Raw genomic sequence first — 6,831 nt, forward strand, 5'->3', positions numbered from 1 at the left:
GGTAGGCAGGCGGGTACGGCTGGAACATAGGAAGAACCGGTAGGGACCGGTCTGCAGGCAGGTATGTGAAACAGGTTAGAACCTGTTCAGACAGGAGGACTAAGTAACAAGTAGAGAAAGACCGCAAGAGCGGATGCAGAGCGAAAGCACAAGAGCTAGAACCAAGAACAGAAATGCAGGAGGCTGAGTACGAGTAGAAGTTGGAACTAAGAGAAGAGAAGGAGAAGACAGAGCCAAGGGCGGAGCCGCAAGAGCGGAGACGCTGGAGGCGGAGCCAAGAGCGGAGACGCTGGAGGCGGAGCCAAGAGCGGAGACGCTGGAGGCGGAGCCAAGAGCAGAGACGGAGCCAAGTGCAGAAACACAGGAGGCGGAGCCAGATAGAACCGCAAAGGGCGGAGCCAGATAGAACCGCAAAGAGCGGAGCCACAGAGCAAAGCCAGAGAGTGCGAAGCAAGGTCTGAGTGCAGAGCCGCAAGAGTGCGGAGTGTAAGCAGACTGAGAACACAAGGAAAGACAAAGCAGGGAAAGAAGCCACAGACAAGGAGACCGAGAAAAGACAAAGTACAGACAAGGCAATGGAACAAGACACAGGGACAAAGACACAGGGACCAGGATATTCTGCCTCCTGGAGGGCGGACTACAAGATCAAGGCAATAGCACAGAGAAAAGCCTCCAGAGAGGGAGTAACTCAGAGCAAGGCCAGGCAAACTCAGCAGCTAAACACTAACTGAGCAAACACATTGCACAGGCCCAGAGCACAGGGTGGAGCTGCACTATATACAGGAGGCCTCTTGATAATTGGTCAGGAACTGATTAGACAGATGCACCTGATTCCTATAAGAACCAGAGAGTTCAGGCGCCGGCCCCCTATACACATAGCCATGAGGCATGCAGAGAGCAGAGATACAGAACATGGAGCTGGCATGAAACAGAAACCACATCATGGCCTGGAGCAGTGGGTAAGATTGTGTGAGAGATGTGAGGCCATGCTGTGATGCCAGCAGAGTTGTTAAACTGTCCATTTAGGAAGCAACACTGTTTGACAATCAATTTCACATGCTGTTGTGCAAATGGATTAGACAACAGATGGAAATTATTGGCAATTATCAAGACACTCAAAGGAGTGGTTCTGCAGGTGGGGACCACAGACCGCATCTCAGTACCAATGCTTTCTGGCTGATGTTTTGGTCACTTTTGAATGTTGGTTGTGCATTCACACTCGTGGTAGCATGAGACGGACTCTACAACCCACACAAGTGGCTCAGGTAGTGCAGCTCATCCAGGATGGCACATCAATGCAAGCTGTGGCAAGAAGGTTTGCTGTGTCTGTCAGCGTAGTGTTCAGAGGCTGAAGGCGCTACCAGGAGACAGGCCAGTACAACAGGAGACATGGAGGGGGCCGTAGGAGGACAACAACCCAGCAGCAGGACCACTACCTCAGCCTTTGTGCGAGGAGCACTGCCAGTGCCCTGCAAAATGACCTCCAGCACACCACAAATGTGCATGTGTCTGCAGAAACCGACCCCATGAGGATGGTCTGAGTGCCCAACGTCCACAGATGGTGGTTGTGCGCACAGCCCAACACCGTGCAGGACATTTGGCATTTGCCATAGAACACCAGGATTGGCAAATTCGCCACTGGTGCCCTGTGCTCTTCACAGACGAAAGCAGGTTCACACTGAGCACATGAAGAGCTCAGTGACACCGTGAAGAGCGATCTGCCTGCAACATCCTTCAGCATGACCGGTTTGGCAGTGGGTCAGTAATGGTGTGGGATGGCATTTCTTTGGAGGGCTGCACAGCCCTCCATGTGCTCGCCAGAGGTAGCCTGACTGTCATTAGGGTCCGAGATGAGATCCTCAGACCCCTTGTGAGACCATATGCTGGTGCGGTTGGCCCTGGGTTCCTCCTAATGCAGGACAATGCCAGACTTCATGTAGCTTGAGTGTGTCAGCAGTTCCTGCAAGATGAAGGCAGTGAAGCTCTGGACTGGCCTGCCCGTTCCCCAGACCCAAATCTGATTGAACACATCTGGGACATCATGTCTCGCATCATCCACCAACGTCACGTTGCACCACAGACTGTCCAGGAGTTGGGGGATGCTTTAGTCCAGGTCTGGGAGGAGATCCCTGAGGAGACCATCTGCCACCTCATCAGGAGCATGCTTAGGTGTTGTAGGGAGGTCATACAGGCACGTGGAGGTCACACACACTACTGAGCATCATTTCCTTGTCTTGAGGCATTTCCACTGAAGTTGGATCAGCCTGTAACTTCATTTTCCACTTTGATTTTGAGTATCATTCCAAATCCAGACCTCCGTGGGATATTAGTTGTGATTTACGTTGATAATTATTAGGTTTTATTGTTCTCAACACATTCCACTATGTAACGAATAAGGATTTACAACTGGAATATTTCATTCAGTGATATTTAGGATGTGGGGTTTTAGTGTTTCCTTTATTTTTTTGAGCAGTGTACATTTCAGTAGGCCAACATTTCGGATTTTAAAATCATTTTTCAAGCTGGTCTTATAAAGTATTCTAATTTACTGAGATAATGTTCATACGCAGCATCAATAGTAAAAAGTTGGTCACACAGGGTTAATAGCTGCGTTACCGGAGTGCGTTACAACGCACTCCGGTAACGCTGGCATTAACCCTGTGTGAGGGCTGACTGGAGGGGAGTATGGAGCGGTCACTGACTGCGGGGAGGAAAGAGCGGACATTTTGCCGCCGCACTGTGCCCGTCGCTGATTGGTCGTGGCAATGGTCGTGGGTGTTTTGCCACGACCAATCAGCGACTTGGATTTCCATGACAGACAGAGGCCGCGACCAATGAATATCAGCGACAGACAGAAGGACAGACGGAAGTGACTCTTAGACAATTATATAGTAGATCAGGCAGGTTGATAGACACTGGGGAATCCAGGGAGTATAATTAATAGTGGCACAAGTAGTATAAAATAAAGTCAATAAGGCACCCAATTCGTGCCACGGAAGCCCAGCACAGGTATCCCTACAGCCAGACCCAGGGCACAAAGCCAGGTTGCCCCTACAATAGTCCCAAGATGGCGGTGAGTATGCTTGGCGGGAAAAGTCCTCCGGGCTATGGCGCCAGAGCGGTAGCAATTCCGGGTTCCAGCCACACTCCGTCGAGGTTCTCCCAAGGCCCCCCCTCACCAGGCCCAGGACCGCGGCAGGCTCCAGGGACAAATTCAACCGCACAGGGCACAGCAGGTTCGTCACAGGGTGCCCAGATCACGGTCTGTACTGCACGATCAGCGTTCAGGGGCGGGCGGGATCCCCCCTTACCTCTGCTCCACGTTCTGTGTGGGTCGAGCGGAGATCCTCAGTTGGGGTTTCCTTTGCGGTGTCGCAAGCGTCGCGACTCATCCGCCCTCCTGCCGCGCCAATCAGTCGTCTCGCCCATGTCTCCCGTCTGGGAGCCGTGGAGGCCGCAGACTCTGATGTGACCGCGCGCCTGGCTCTCGGCACCTATTCCTCCGGTCCTGGAGTCCCCGGCCAACTATTGCCTCCGTCCCAGGTCTTCCTCGTTGTGGTAGGGGCACTGGGTGATATGAGTGCCTTATAAAGACTTTGATTTTTGCTCGTTGTACGGAGCTCTTCCACCATGCGTCCTGCTCTTGCGGTGTTTGGACACCCCCCCATTAATTTACTTTTTGATGATATTCTAATTTAGTGAGAAGCACCCGTATATCCCATCTAATGGGCAAATATTATTAGGCTCTATCTGTACTCTACAATGTGATCTGTTCTCACTCTGTATATTATCTTTTGTAGTCCCTGCTCTTTCATATACTTTCTGGGCTTTTTTTCCTCGTCTTCTTGTGTTTTCAGATATGCAGAAAGCAGGATCGTTTAGCTTTCCTGGGCATATCTACCCAAAATTCCGGGCATTGGGCTTCGTAGGAGAGCTGGATCATTTTGGTTATTTGAACTATTCTATAATGTTACACCTTATATGATACACAATATGATGCCCCCACAGTGCCACCCGCCATACACAGTATGATGCCCCCACAGTGCCCCAAACACAGTATGATGCTACCACAGTGCCCCAAACACAGTATAATGCTACCACAGTGCCCCAAACACAGTATGATGCCACCACAGTGCCCCAAACACAGTATGATGCCACCACAGTACTTCCCACACGATGCCCCATATATTCACTGTTTCCTCCACAGTGCTCCTCACACAGTATGATTCCCCCACAGTGACCCCACACACACAGTATGATACCCCCAAACACTCAGTATGAAGCACTCAGTGTCTTCGCATACACAGTATGATGCCCCCAGTTCCCTCCCACACACATTGATACCCCCCACATACAGAATAATGCCCCGCTGTGCCCCCACATACAGAATAATGCCCCCACATACAGAATAATGCCCCACAGTGCCCCTTCCTCATTATTATACCCTCAGTGACCGTTCTCTCCCAGCACAATGACCCTGTAGAAATAACACCTCTCCCATTCCTACAATGAGCAGGGCAGAGTTCCGCATGTTGTAGTGACACTTGGGCTCTTCCTGGTCTCAGCCGTATTTTTATAAATGTTAGTTTCTTTGTGGAAAGAGGGGGGTGATATTATAAACTTTGTCATATATTTTTCATTGTTTAATATTTTTCTTACAGGGACTTTAACCCTCGATCACCTGTACAATACGTTGTGATATTGCAATGTAGGAGTACCGATCTGCAAACTGGAGGCACAAACATGGCAGACACCGTCAGCAGGCTGCTTGGCATCACAAGGGACACCTTCCCCATTCCCAACCTCGTAAATGCTATAGACAGTGGTACGGCACGGGCTCATCCCCCTCCGTACATGAAGTATGTGATGTGCTGTACATGTCGCCAGTGGATTTGGGGTCTTGTGGGTCCCGGCCCTTGCCCAGGTCCTTGAGGTGCAGAGGCTAGCCCTGAATATACGTTTATATCTCACATAATATTAACAGGAACTATTCCTGTATATGACGGCCTTGTTTTATGTGTGCGGTGTGGATTTACAGACAGGTGGCAGACCTGGTCTAACATCTCTGCCCAGTGCGCTGTTTGCACAGGTGACAGTGTAATTCCATCATATTCCACTAGATGGTGGTAGCTGTTTATGGAAAGCGCCAATTCTGCTCCTGTTCTTTGTGGAGACAATTGCATACCTAGCAATCACATCTACTTGTGATTTACAGGTACAAATGGGTTCTTTTTACTAGGGCAAGAAAATTGTCCACCAGTGATCGATATTACAAGTCGATCGGCGTTTGTTTAGCTTTACCGATCAGTACCAGCCAATCGCTACTCACGCAGATTCATGTGCTGCCATCATACATTCATTTTAACGTCACATAAAAGATGCATTTGTTATATACTTGTTGGACAGGTTTACAAGCATCAGATTGATCATTGGTTCATGTGCAGTAGCGCCCCCGGAGGTGATGTGAGGGATTGCATGTAAAGCAGCACAGTGTACACCTGAGTAAGGCAGTGGAGCAGATCATGATAGGATTGACCTCTAGACTGGAAATTCCGGGGACAGTTTTGATGGCCTCCACCCCGGCTCTGACAGACGGGTCCTGCCCTTATTTATCTAAATTCTGACATAGTTTATGATGCTCTTGTTCCATCCTGGAAAATACACGGAAGCAGATCTGGGGCAATCCGACATTGATTTCCTCGCTTCACCTGTGTCTGTGACGTCCACCATTGTTTACCCTGCTGCTCCTGGTTCTTGGATGCTGTGACCCTCCCCAATGTACAAGTTAACTATTTCCGATCCTCTGAACTACGGCAGAGATTTATTATGTGGGGGTCACTGAGCGCCATGTTCAGACCACACATCTCACCTCAGGGAGCAGTGCTGGATGCAGCGCTGCCTCACACAATGAGTAGTATAATGGCGACCCTAGTGGTGTCACTAGTGTGAGCGAACGTGCTGGGGTAAGGTGTTATCCGCCATGCTCGTGTGCTAACCCAAGGGTCTTCATCGTGCTGGTGGCTGCTCGACCTCCGCAACACATGCAGGAATTACCTATTTGTTAGAAGCCATGAGACATGCAGGCGAGGGGTCTCGGACATATTATTCCAGCACGACACGAGCATGTTCGCTCATCACTAGTTGTCACCCCACAAACATGCAGCCATTTTTTTTTTTGTGCTTTTGTTTTCCCCCCCCATCTTCAAAAGCCATTTTACTGCCAAAGCCATATTTATTTCTTTATTATGCTTTGCTTATATAGCGCTAACATATTCCGCAGCGCTTTACATACATTATCATGAGGGCTTGGGAGGGTTTTATTGTGGAACCAGTTGACCACTTCACACTATGATTTACCAAAAAAATTCCGCCATTGTATTGGTTTTTCCGGCCTTCATTGTGTGGCAATAACGATTCTCCAGGGCAGTATGAGCACGGTGTAATTTCCCAATTTCCAAATTTTTTCACTACTAAATTTTAAACTGTTAAAAAAAAAAGTGATTTGTGTCACCATTTTCGGAGAGAACATTTGGTTATTCTTCTGTTGGTGAAGGCTTGTCTTTTTGCACATCAAGTTATAACTTTTACTGGTACCATTTTGGGGTACATACAAAGTTTAGGTTGCATTTTTGGGTAAAGTGCATCTTGGACATTTTGATTTTTTTTTTCGGTGTTCATCTCATGGGTTAAATAATTTTATATTGTGGTAAATTGGGCTCCTCTGCGACCCACCTGCACCCAGATATAGTGTCGTAAGGGGCGATGGACACCGAGCAGACGGCCATCAGGACTTCTTTCTTCACGTCGTTTCTAAATTATTCAATCGGACTA

Source organism: Ranitomeya imitator, chromosome 2 (assembly GCF_032444005.1).
Source record: "Ranitomeya imitator isolate aRanImi1 chromosome 2, aRanImi1.pri, whole genome shotgun sequence".
Lineage (NCBI taxonomy): Eukaryota > Metazoa > Chordata > Amphibia > Anura > Dendrobatidae > Ranitomeya > Ranitomeya imitator.